The sequence below is a fragment of the Mus pahari genome, chromosome 19 (genome assembly GCF_900095145.1).
Source record: "Mus pahari chromosome 19, PAHARI_EIJ_v1.1, whole genome shotgun sequence".
NCBI classification, from domain to species: domain Eukaryota; kingdom Metazoa; phylum Chordata; class Mammalia; order Rodentia; family Muridae; genus Mus; species Mus pahari.
Genome location: NC_034608.1, coordinates 50128613 through 50141865, shown reverse-complemented (window position 1 = coordinate 50141865; position 13253 = coordinate 50128613). Strand labels below are relative to the sequence as shown.

Below are 13253 nucleotides of genomic sequence, written 5' to 3'. Positions count from 1 at the left end.
CTGGGAGTCCAGCTCTCTCCTGAGTCTCAGTGGTCAGAGTACTCTCCACAGGCAAGCTCTCCTCTTGCAGGGAAGGTGCACAGAGGTCTGGAGTTCAGACCTGCCTCCTGGATGAAGATGAAGGCTCGAAATGGGGCCTGTCCCAGAAGCTGTGTCCCCTCTGCAGTTTGCACACACACCTGCACAGACTAGTCTCTGAGGGACCCTGGACACAATATGGCTCTCTCACCTGCTCTGGGGGACCGAGCCTTCCCTTACCAGCTCAGACAATGACAGCCCTCCCGGGCAGATACCTCTCCTCTGGTGGGGAAGGTGCCTGGATGTCTGGAGCCCAAAACAGGGTCTGTCCCTGAAGCTACGTTGCTTCTGTCTGTCCCAGAAGCTGTGTAGCTTCTGCAGTCCACACTCTCACCAGTGCAGGCTGGAACCTGGGCGACCAGGAGCAAAGATGGCTCCCTTACCACCTCAGGTGGTGAGAGCCCTCCCAGGTGGACACCTCTCCTCTGGCGGGAAGGTGTCCGGATGTGGATGTCTGGAACCAGAAACGGGGTCTGTCCCAGAAGCTGTGTTGCTTCTGTCTGTCCCAGAAGCTGTGTAACTTCTGCAGTCCACACTCTCACCAGTGCAGACTGGAGCCTGGGCGACCCGGAGTGTCATGTGACTCTTACTTGTGCTGGGATCAGTCCCAGATTCAAGGAAACTGAAAAAGGGAAAAGTGTAGAGTTCGAACTGTGTGCGTGCTTAAAAACTCAGTCATTGTTTGTGGTTACTCTTAGTAAAGATTCTTAGGCAGAATCCTGTTTACAGTTCAATCCTTGAATAAAAGGTCATTTGCAAAGGTGGAGAGGGATGAGTTGTTTTCGGCATCTACTATGCATCATGTGATCTGTTTAATTACATCTGCCTATGAAACAAATAGTGTTCTGTTTTAAAGATGAAGGTGAAGCTTATAATTTTCAGGCACTTAATGAAGGTAACATATCCAGAATCATATCTCTATAGTGGGAGAGAATTAGAATTCAAGTCTGTCTGTCTGTCTGTCATCTCCAAGTCAAGCTTTCTCTTCTATAACACTGTTTTGAAAGTCACAGGAAGGAGAAACAGGTTGAATGGTGAATACCTCCTAAGTGGTTATTCTTTGCCCTACTTGCAATGAGGAAAACCACAAACCATGGAGATGGCAGTGAAAAGAAGACACCTGTTCCTAAAAGACTTTTCAGAAAATACACATGGATTTCTAAGTCAACGTTGGGGACTGCTGAACATAACAAAAGCACAGAAATCAAGTTCTGTTCTTAAAATCCAAAGTGTTTTTTTCTATTAAAGGAGAAAAGTATGGTAGTAATTTTAAATTCCATTCATAAAATATACACAAAACTATGATGTGTTGATGAATAAATTTAACCAAATCCAATGCACTGAAAGCTATAAAACCAACTGCTGAAAGGCAAAAGGCAAGGCAGGGCAGGGCAGGGCAGGGCAGGGCAGGGCAGGGCAGGGCAGGGCAGGGCAGGGCAAGGCAAGACCAGGCCAGACCACTGAGATAAGTGCTCAGGGCCAGAGGATTTGAGCCCAAGAGGCCTCCCAGAACTACAGGCTACCCAGGAGAACAGGAGAAATAAAGACTTGAAGAGAAAGGTCAAGATTATGAACCTTCTAGAAGATACTATGTAGAGGTGGATTCTTTACACACTTGGAATAAGTAAAAGATGGATAGATTTAAAAAGTGAAAACATAAAAGTAATCATCAATAAGCTGTATTTCATCAGAAAAGCAAATGTTTTAAAAATGCATTCAAAATTTAAGTTTCAATGCAAGCCACAGACTGGCAGGAATTATTCACAACACGCCCATGAGGATAATGACAGCACACATCTCTAGGAAACACTCACGACTCAGTAATGAGACAGACAAATAGACAAATGAACAGAAGATATAAATAGACACTCCAGTGGAGAAAACATGGGTAAAAATAAGCTCATTAGGAAATCATGGGAGAAATATCACTTACAACTAAAATGAAATGCCATTACATTTTAGTAATGCGCACTGAAAAATGCTAGATATATTTGAAAAAAAATCTCACTGTGCCAAATGTTGTAGAGAAAAATTGAACTTTTGCGTACTACCGGTTAGTATATAAAATTGCATGGCCATTTTGGAAAACCACCTTGCAGTCTCTTAAAATGTCCCATATCTGCCCTGGATGGTCCAGTTAGTTTACTTCTAGGGTTTTACTCAAGGGGAACCAAATCCTGTTTACCTAAACACTGTTCTCAGTGCTTATGTTAACCAAGTGAAGTTGAGGAAAGCAGCAGCAGTTAAATTTCAAATGAAAGTGGAATGAGTCTAATTTAATTCACTCTCCATAGCCAAGCGAAACCAAAGGGTCTTTTTACAAAAGCTGCAAATGCACAGGATCGGGAAATGATGATAGAATTTTAAACACTAGGGATCAAATAAAATTGTAGTAAATGTATTAAAAATGATAACGTTCTATTTACAATGAGCGAATTAAAAGAATCCAGCCCTAGTAATCTTGTGAAAGATTTGGAGATAGTCACACTATGCGCTTTTATGAACTCTCCAGGAGCCGTCTTTTTATGAACAGTCAAATGCCTGTGGGTGTTTTCTGTGCCTCCTCCTGGATCCCATGGTGCTGTTCATTCTCTGTTTGAAACTTGGAAGTTTCTTCCTTTCAAGTGCTGAAGAGCACATCTGGACAGGGATAGCTGACTAATGTAATTGAGACTTGAAACTTCATACTGAAAATTTTGGTTTCAAGCCACATGTGCACCATGAACTCTGAAGCTTGTTTTATGTTCTTCATGGGCTCCAGTGGACTTCTTCTAGAAGGAGATCGGGAGATTCTGCTCCACGAAACCCAATCAGTCTAAGAGGAACAGGTCTCCACACACGGATACAGACAGTTCTAAGTGACTCTGCCTCCTGGATTCTAAAAGTTGGTAAGAAAGCTTCGCCTCTGTGCAAAGTGAGTTTTAGCTCCCTGCTCCCAAAATAGAGTAGGCAGCCAAGCATTGGTGGACCTCTGAGGACTGTTTCTGAATCAAAGATCATAACTAAAATAGAAAGACCATTGCTGGTAGGAAGACCACTTTAAAGGATAAATCTTATCTCAAGAGAGATAAGAACAAGGATTTAGCTGTAGATAGAGAGTAGGATACTTCAAAATGAACCTCTGTTATGGCTGGAATCTGAGATGTCTTTACAGGCTCATGTGTTTGAACACTTAGTCCCTAGTTACTGATGCTGCTTGGGAAGTTTGGGAACCTTTAAGAAATGGGGCTAACTGAAAAAAAAAAGTATTTCTAGGGGTGGACCTTGAGGTTTATAGCTGGACCCTGCTTCCTATCCCATCTGTTTCCTGGTCTCTTAGAATATGAGGCACAAGCTGCCTCAGGCTCCTGGTACCATAAATGTACCTTATGCAGTCCACATCCTATTGGGTTGTATCTCCTCAAAACTTGAGGCAAAAATAAAACTCTCCTCTGTTCATTTCCTGTCAGATAATGGCTTCTGTCCTGATGCTGTAAAAAAGCAACTAATACAGAATGAATTACTGCTATAGCAAAAGGACCATGTTGTTTGTGCATCTGTGGAATGGGTTTGTAGCTAGAGAAAGCCTCGGAGTGCTGTAAACAGCTTGAAGGGTCACGCTGATGGGAAAACAGAAAAAACAGGAAGCCCATAGAAAGACAGACAATAAAGACAGAATTCAACAAGGTTTCAAAGTGGGGAACACAGACTACTGGGAACTGGACTAGAGGCTACAAATGTTACATTCTGGCAAAGAATCTTACTGTTACGTCCATGTCCTGAAAATTCAAGTGAGGATGAATTCAAAAGTACTGGACCTGTTTGTTTGTTTGTTAGAGGGAGAGTCAGAATAGCATGAATTCCAGGTGGTGGCATGGATACTGCTAACTCAGACAGGAAGAGGGAGCAGAGGAAGAGTAGAAGATTGAATAGAAAGATGAAAAGATGTTCAGTAAACGCTGTGGACAGGACAAATCCTAGGAAAGTGGCTGATGGCCTTTACTGTTACAGAGATTAGTAATCCCACACTTTGCACTGGGATAGGAAAACTGCCCCCAAGGCAGGACACCACAAATCCATCAAAGGACCTTGGCTTGTAAAATGTGCAAATTCATTTGAAAGAGAGCCGGACTAAACTAGTTGCTGCACCCTAACAGGTCCCCCAAATGGTTGCCCAAGGCAAGCTTTCCCATATTCAGCCATGAAGATATGCAGAAGCTGCTCAGGCTGCTGCACCTAATGCAGAAGCCAATAGATTGAACCATCTTGGGTCATAAGTTTGCTTTTTTTTTTTTTTTTGAGTTATCCAGAAGAGTGTGGCTTTTCTGTATTTTCTTTCAGAACATTTTCTAAGCACGCCTTTCTCAGCACTTTGGGTTTCTCCTATGCCAAAACTTTGGGCTTTCTTACCCTTTCTCTAAAGCTCTTCTGCCTGCCATGTGGCTGCCTGTCCACTATGTGTCTGCTTTCCATGCCCATTTTGGTGGCCCGGCCTTCTTCTTTCTGTCCCCCTTTCACTGCCTTCTGGCAGCTGCTGGTGTTTTACTGCTTGTCTGCCCCTCAGGGATTCCTTTAAAACTGTGGTAAAACGCCCTGTGCTTCCGTTTGAGCCCATCCTTAAATTCTCTTATTAACGAGACTCGGAACCCCAAGGAGGTCATCTTGATTTCCCTGGATCACACGTGTTTAGTGAGGGTACTCTGAAAAGAAATTAGCATGTCCGTCTTCAGCACGGACCTGCTATAGAAAGGGCTTTATTCTATCTTTGCTGGGGCTATCAAGGAATGTAAACTGGCGAGAAAGATCTCAAGAGGGTACACACATGCTCCTTGATGTTTGAGGCATACTTGTATTGGAGACTGCAGCATTCCCTGAATACTTCTGAAGGCTGAGGCAGCCACGGTGGCAGAGGAGAATGAGCAGGCATCCGGGAGCAAGCTTGTCTTTTTCATGGGGCCTGGAGTGGATGCTCGAATTACCTGAGAGAAGGTGATGAAACATTAGTGCTCCTTTCAAAGCGACTGACCCCAAAAAGTGTCTTGCTGGGTCAAGGGAAGAGTTCTCACTGGTTGGAATGGAAGGAGATTTACCATTAAGCTCTTGTTGGGCAGAGAGGCTCCAGGGCACACAAAGCGATGCCGTTTCTCTTGGTTGCTCATCATAACTAGATAGTAAGCCCCGAATGCTAAAGACACCACACACTGTGATTGTAGGAGACAGAGCAGTTACTCCCTCCAGGCTGGCCTCCTTTCCCGATGCCGGAGATCACTATACAGGCTGCTGGGGAAGGGAAAGACATCAGCGGTCTTCCCCAGTGTTGGTTTCTGTAACCAACCGGAGAGAGGTCATTCAAGGCTCCATCCTTAGCTATTATATCCATTAGCAGTAGATGTCGTCTATAGAAGAATGAGCTACTCCTTTTTGAAGGTAGAGCCAGTGGGAAGTTGCCCATGTACCAATGATAGCCCCAAATCTATGCATATATAGGCAACCCTAGTTAGAGATGATGGATTATAGAAACTAAAGAGGGAACATGACATCAAGAAGATGGGCTGGGGGCATGGTATGGAAGAGGAGAACTGGCGGCGGTGGTGGATATGGTCATTATACATCATACATGTGCAAGAAATTTTCAAATAAAAATGGAAATGGCAATTGAGCAGTAAAGTATTTTATTTGCTGGTTAGTTACATAAAATTGGCTAAATGATGTAATAGCAAGAACCATATGTCAATAACATTTTACAGCATTAAACCTCTAAAAGTCTTTAATGTGACCTTCCTTTGTTGCTTGGTCTGTGGTACACATGCACAAAAGGTAATTATTAGTTGTCCTTGTGCTCAAAAATAAGAGTAAGATCCCACCAGTGTATATGGAGTACACCCTATATACAGTAGGCAGTATATGAATTGTTTTCTAAATATCCCATGCATTGTAATTATTTTAACTTTAATAATTAATTCATGTGTCTATCATTTTATAGGTAATAAAACCATAGCATGAAGAAATTATATAACATGCTAAAGGCCACGCAGCTGGAGGGGACTGAGGCTGAATCTAGAATCAGGAATATTGGCTAGAGATGTATGTTTAATTCTATATATCATCACAGTATAATCTATACCACTGTTTAGTATACATTGCAACTGAGAACACAGTCAAAAGATAGTTATAGAAAGAAAGGGCAGAATTAATTGGACCTGAAAAGGATTGTGACACATGCCCTATAGTGACAAGCCAGCTGGCCACAGACCACATTTTTGTCCATAGGAACTGCAATCAGAGGACACATTATTGCTCCTTTACAAAAGGTTCAGTTCCCTGGTATCCTAAGCTCTGGTTCTGTCACCTAGGGACATAGTCCTCAGTTAAGCAGGGTTCTGGCTAGTCTCATGTCAACTTGACACACAAAGGAGAGCTATCTAAAAGGGAAGAACCTTAGTTAAGGAAATGCCTCCACGAGATACAGCTGTGGTGCATTTTTTTTTATTAGTGATTGATGGGAAGGTTCCGACCACTGTTGGTGGTTCCATTCCCACGCTGGTGGTCCTGGATGGCATAAGAGAGCAGGTTGAGCAAATCATGAGGAGCAAATCAATAAGCAGCACTCCTTCATGGCCTCTGCATCAGCTCCTGCCTCCAGGTTCCTGCCCTGTGTGAGCTCCTTTAATAATGAACAGTGATACGGAAGTAAAAGCCCAGTGAACCCTTTCCTCCCCAAATTGTGATTTTGGTTATGGTGCTTCACCACAACCATAGAAACCCTAACTAAGACAAACAGGTAATAGGTTTCTTTATTCTTGTTTGTGACTGAGCTTCATAACTTTATTTGGATCTTAAGCCTTAGAAAAATCTATATCTATTATGGCTTACATCTACACCACCTGTATCTATATTTATATCTGAATATTTTGATGACCCATCCTGGTGTTATCTTTGAACTCCAGGAAACACCTCCTCTTCATTTTAGGAACATGTGGTTAGAATTTCTGCTGTATTGCATGTTCCTCAAAATCACTCTATGGCATTTCCTCAGACTGGTGCTTAGACAGAATGCAGAATGTCACATGCCCAGGAGAGCAAAAGCTTGTAAGATTCTTGAGAGTATATCTATCTATCTATCTATCTATCTATCTATCTATCTATCTATCTATCTATCTATCTATGACCTTGAGAGTTAAAAAGGAAAGTAAAGAGTTGGTAGGGGTAGAGACTTTGGCCTCCTATACAGCAGAAAATGATTTGGAGACTATGGAGGTGCAAGCAAGCTTGGAGCCCTCCAGGGTTGCAGGTTTGTGGGAGTCATCACTCATATTGGGGTGGGGTCTGGTGATTAAGTTGCTTTTGTGTTTTCTCTGTGCCTTGTATATAACCCCTCACATGCACTTCTGTTAGTAACCTCAATAAAAAAAACTCACTGGTTCGTCAAAAAGGACAATGGCGCAATGGTTAATTTGGTCCATTGTGGGCTCCCTTTGCTGGGTGAATAGGTGTATGTGTGTGTGTGTGTGTGTGTGTGTGTGTGTGTGTGTGTGTGTGTTACATCTCCCCAGGAAAAGTCTGGCACACAACAAACACCTTTAACACTATCATGTCACCACTTGGTACAGAGATGTGAGTGGTTCAGTAAATAGGAACAACAAGAAGAAGGTTTTATTTTTATTTTTAATTTTTGATTTTTTAGCAGTATTCTGGGAAGAGAGGAGGATGCAGGAGAGTCTGCAGGATGATAGCTTGTCACTGATTTGGTTCATCTCACAGGAAAACTCCATAGTTGAAAACTTACCATTGTCTGCTGAGAACTCGGCATTTAGGAGCATCAAGGTGATAAATCCCACCATTCCCAGGAATAGTTTTTGAAAAGAAAGCCCAGGCTTGCAGCTTTTTGAGGGAGACTTGAAACAGGGTTTTCAGTTAAGATTTCATGTTTATCCTGTCATGTGTGCAACACTGAACTGGGAAGCCAGAGCATGAGCTTCAAACATCCATCCACACACAGCCAGCATGATGGCCTTCAACAAGCCAATCAACTCTCCTCAGCCCCCTTTCCTTCCTAAACATTCATAAACATGGAGACTTAAAACTATATTTCCATCAACTCTTCTAGACCCAGTACTGTATGCATATCTGTGTGGGTTGAGGTATAACCCAGTAGGGAAAGTTCATGGCACACTGTGATGGTATTCTCTGTTGGGACAAAAGGTGAAGTATTGATATTAGATTCATAAAGACAGAGGGTAAAAGCTGCTGTGGAACTTACTCACATGGGAGAGTATTGTCTAATATATATTCTTGATTACCAGGCTCTGACACATCAACGTTCTTCTTGATATAGTAAAATATCTTGATGTCATAAAACATCACATTGTGTCACTGACTGAAATGCAAGATGACTTAAGCCATCGGAGGTGCCAAACTCATGGAAAGAGTGAAATGGGATGGATTCAAATTCGGTCTCGAGTTCTAAAAGTCCATTTGTTTTTCTCTCCGTGTAGCTGTGAGCGCCATCTGCATTCCAGAGCTTTCAAGGGAAGGGTGATGCCGAACACTTCTACAGCAAAATAATCAGGGGATTGTCAAACTGTCAAAACCAGAATGTCAGGACTTTGGGACTGTGTGGGACTGTATGTACCTTTGGGACTCGTGATTCATGATCTCCTTTCTCCCTTTCCTTGGACTCAGGGAGGATGTATGTAGTATAAAGCGTTAGAGAACATTTTATTGCAAATACAGTTCTTTATTTTCTTACAAGGTTTTCCAAGTTTTTTTTAAAACTAACTTTTCAATTAAGTTTAAATTGATTTATTAATTTCTTATAGAATTTTAAAACTAGCAAACAAGTACCATTTAGAGGGACCCTAACACAGGCTTAGCTATTGTTCCCTTTCTTTGTTCACGTTTGGCGAACTTATAAGTGAAACCAGTAAGCTTTATAGAAATAAATAACGTGGATATTCATAACTCTCGAGTATCTGTGGAAAGCATGGTTTTGAAGTCAGTGTTGAGGGAAAATAACTATGTGCGTGTAGATCTTTAGTAAGTACCATATGTATTGTGTTGGATGCTCTCTATACCAACAGTGCCCAGCAACACTAAAGCATTGAAAAGATGTGTACTCTAGGGCAAGTGATAAGTAGGGTATCTTTTCACAGCCACTGCAAAAGGAGTGACCACAGCAATGCCCTCTCTACCTCCAAGTGTTATGCTCTATTACCTAAGTATATTACAATGCCATTAATAGTCACATATTTGGTGTTGAAGAGGGTATCAAGAAGGGCGCGCTTAGCACAGACCTGGTTTCTTTCATTAGTTCACATGGGAGTGTCTTAGCTCGAAGTCCATCTTCCTTAGCGGCTCTCCCCAAGTGTACCGTGACAACAGCTGGTCATTCCCGCCAGAGGGGCAGTGCTGGGTCAGACTGCATCTGCAGCTCTTCTGTGGTCTTTCTTAAGGGACACGGCCACGAGGACACAGGTCCTCCACATTACTAACGAGTGCAGTAAAGTCCCCAATTGCAGTGCCGCCCTGCAAGAAGCACCTGGAGTGTTCCTTCAAACCACAACTGGAAAGAAGTCATGCAACACACGAAGTTCCACCTTTAACTTAGTTTTACAGCAACATTCATTGTCTGTGTATTTATGTTCCTCACCGTTCTTCACAGTGACCTGACCTTGTAGGGCCCTGACCATGGATGAGCCCTTCCTTGGAACTCTCATGATGCTCTTCATTTTCCATTTTTTTTCTTGTCAGTTTCCTTCCTAGGTCTCTACACCACTGGTCAGAAAACAGATGCATATCTGTATACATGCATGATAATAACAACAGCATAAACATGAATTTAGTACCATTCCTTATTAAGATCATTAATTCAGCAGCTACATGGGAGAGACCAAGGCTGGGGCCAGAGCAGTGGTCATCGCTGGTATAAAGCAAAACAACATAATACTGACACACACAGAACCATGGGTTGAATTTTATGATCAGATCTTTAATGAGCATCTTACAGCTTGTTATAGGAAAGTATTTTCAATTAGCTAAATATGTGTAATAATTGAATAAGCACCACTAGAAGAAATGAGCTTCCAGCAATAAAAGCATTTAAACAGAGCTTATGAGACCAACTTGAAGTTAATTTCCAAAAACGTGTTTCTCTTGCTATGGACTGGAAGAATGCTGAGGGCAAATGACCATTTACCTAGATTGTATTTTATATAAAAATCGCTGGTGCTCCCATGAATTTTTCATATATATTAAATTCTCTTTATGTTCTTAAGCATCCTGTGAAATAAATCAAGAGCTGTGCTTAATGACAAACGTGCCTGTGTGCGTTGCCTCGGGAGGCCGAGGTCAGAGGATTGAGTTCCACGACGACCTGGGTTATGTAAGTAGTCTGAGGCTGGCATGAGACCCCTGTTTCAAAAAGGTAAGCTAATTAACTAACTCACAACCAATTAATAAATAAATTAACAAGCAGTGAGACAGGCTCAGAGAAAATTCCCACAAAACTCTAGAGGTGGAAAAAATTAGCATAACTGAGATCCGACCCCAGCCAGTTCCATTCCTAAACTGTATTGTCGATATAAGTGTTCAGGAACTGTTTGTCTTCCTCTTGTCTCGCTGTCATAAAGGCTTCAGCCTTAAACCACTAGATTCATAACTCACCTTATGTCAGACAGGACAGAAGGGAGAAGGAGATGGATTCTCCCAAACCCACCTCCAGTGATCTACTTCTTCCAACTAGGTCCAGGCACCGCGCTTCAGCATCTCCCAAAAGAGAGTCACCAGCTGGGACTCCAGCCTTCAATACATAATAAGCCTTTAATGGAATAAATCATCTCTACATGAGGTAGAATCTACTGGCTTTGCCGGTTAAAGAAGTCCTCTTTCATAGTCGCTACAAAGTTCTAGGATGCCCAGAATCTTGGAAGAACAACTGAAGGAAATCCTCAAGCATGTGAAACCCCTAGGATCTCAGTCATCTTGAGGGAATCGTTCAGTGGCCCTGGAATTTTAGACCTTCCAAGGTAGGAGGCTTCTCATCTCTGTATTTATTCCTTCCCAGCACTGGGATTTCTAGAAAGAATAGAATTAAACCAATGAATGCAGCAGGTATTGACTGGGTGGATGGGGGTAACCAGGATGTTGGAGTTAGTAATACGAAGAACAAGAGGCAGTTCTCGCGGGCAGCGTTGTCTTTTGTGAGTCGTCCTAGTGTTCCAGCTATTCCAGTACTTTGCTAGTCCTAGGTGGCCTCTGGGTTCCTATTTGCCTGGTTTCTTGTCCCTGTGCAAGCAGGGCTGGAATCGGCTGTGATGCAGGCTGTTAAGCACACACGAGTTCCTTTGGAGACTGTACAATCAAGGACTCCAAGTCTTGCCGTCTAGTTATCTCATGATTTATGGCTGGAGGGGTGGCTCTCCTGCAAACGATTGGACAATGATGATAAAGGAGATAGCAGCACCTCTAGGGCTGCTTCCTGTTACCCTTTTCTATAGTTACCATTTAGAAGCATTTAATAGCGTCCGGAGTGCTCGGGGTGTAAAACCATTCCCGCTCGCTCACCGCTGTACTGTGGAGTCAGTTGGCGACTCCTCTTTGGCTTTCTAAACCAGAAGATAACCCAATTCACAACTACCAGTATAATTTCGTCTGTCTGTTCGGCCCTTGCCAAACAGGTAATGTTCCCAGTGACATGCTAACAGCTGCTCTGCTCCACTCTTTTTCCTTTGGTTTCCAACTTTGAACCTCAAAGCTAAGCCCCGGCATCCTTGCTTTCCAGAGGTGGTGGCTCACCCATAACCCCTGAACTGTGGAATAACTTGCCGCAACCCCGCCAGCAAGGGGCCGATGAAACTGCTTTATTAAAATTGGATGGGGGAAATTATGAAGGCGTGACATTGCGTATTTGAACATGATGCCTGCAGTTTTACCCCTGCTAAACAGTGGATGATGAAGTGTTAACCTCGCATTTGGTAGAGGGGTCCTTTTTCTTTTTAATCTCCTGTATTTATTTGCTCCATGTGGGAGGAGGGGCCACACCTGGCAGGCCACTCGGGCTATCTATGGGCAGAGGACACCTTGAGACAATCAGTTCTCTCCTGCCGGGTGGGTCCCAGGATTTACCTTAGACAGTCATCACTCTTGGTAGAAGGTGCCTTTACTTGCTGAGTCATCATTTTTGGGTCCTGCAGTTCCTTACAATGGTTATAGTGTGGCCTTTCGACCAGTAGAACGCAGTATTATTAAGACCTTGATATAAATGCAAATTCTTTGGCCTTACCCCAGTCCTACTGATATTAGAAATATCATTCCTCTTTTTATTTAAAGGTCAAAATAGGTTAACGCCTCTCCTTGGGTGGTACCCGGGTGATGAGAACTCCAATATAAGAGCTGAAATTCAATACATGTGCAAACACTCCTAGGCTGAACTATTCTAAGGCAGCCCACCTTTACACTGAAAATATCCATCCAAATTATCCCTTTCCACTTAGCAGAGAGAGGAGGGAGGGATGTGGGAGTCAGCGAAGGCATTTTTAAAAAGCACCTCTTCAGAGAGGCAGCTTATGTTTGATCATAGATAAAATGCTTTGTAAAGTACCAAGAGGAGGTATCTATGCATTTAATGACTCTGTAAGTCAGGGATTTAACATTTTATTGTTGTTGTTGTTTTTATTGCCAGGGATTCCATTTCTCTCTGAGAGTGTGTTGGGGGGTGACATGTGGTAGGCACATTACCAAATCAGTCTGTGATTAATTGGCCAACATTCACTGAGTGCTTAACATGTGTCCATAACTGAATTAAAATGAGACTAGTGGACAGGCAACTCGTGCTTTCTTATTTATTTATTTATTTGGTTTTTTGAGACAGGGTTTCTCTGTGTAGCCCTGGATGTCCTGGAACTCACTTTGTAGATCAGGCTGGCCTCGAACTCAGAAATCTGCCTGCCTCTGCCTCTGGAGTGCTGGGATTAAAGGCATGCGCCACCACGCCCGGCTGACTTGCGCTTTCTAATACACTTATGATCTAGTTGAAAAGATGGTGTAAGTCCCCTGAAGCTTCCGAGCTCCATAAAATAACATAATTAAAAGTGAAGGTGCAGGCGGATATTAGCCCAGAAACTTAGAATACCCAAGATACATTTTGCAAAACACAAGAAAACCAAGAAGGAAGACCATCGTGTGGATACTTCATTCCT

The 13253-nt window shown here is 42.8% G+C and overlaps 1 long non-coding RNA gene across 1 annotated transcript in view; it reads left to right on the top strand.

Moving 5' to 3' along the window:
* The window catches only part of LOC110337163, a 62418-nt gene extending 50725 nt beyond the window's left edge, over positions 1 to 11693 (top strand). Inside the window, exon 4 of the long non-coding RNA XR_002381246.1 lies at positions 9510 to 11693. This is a non-coding gene — a long non-coding RNA (uncharacterized LOC110337163). The remainder of the gene's footprint in view (positions 1 to 9509) is intronic.
* Positions 11694 to 13253: the final 1560 nt, after the last annotated feature.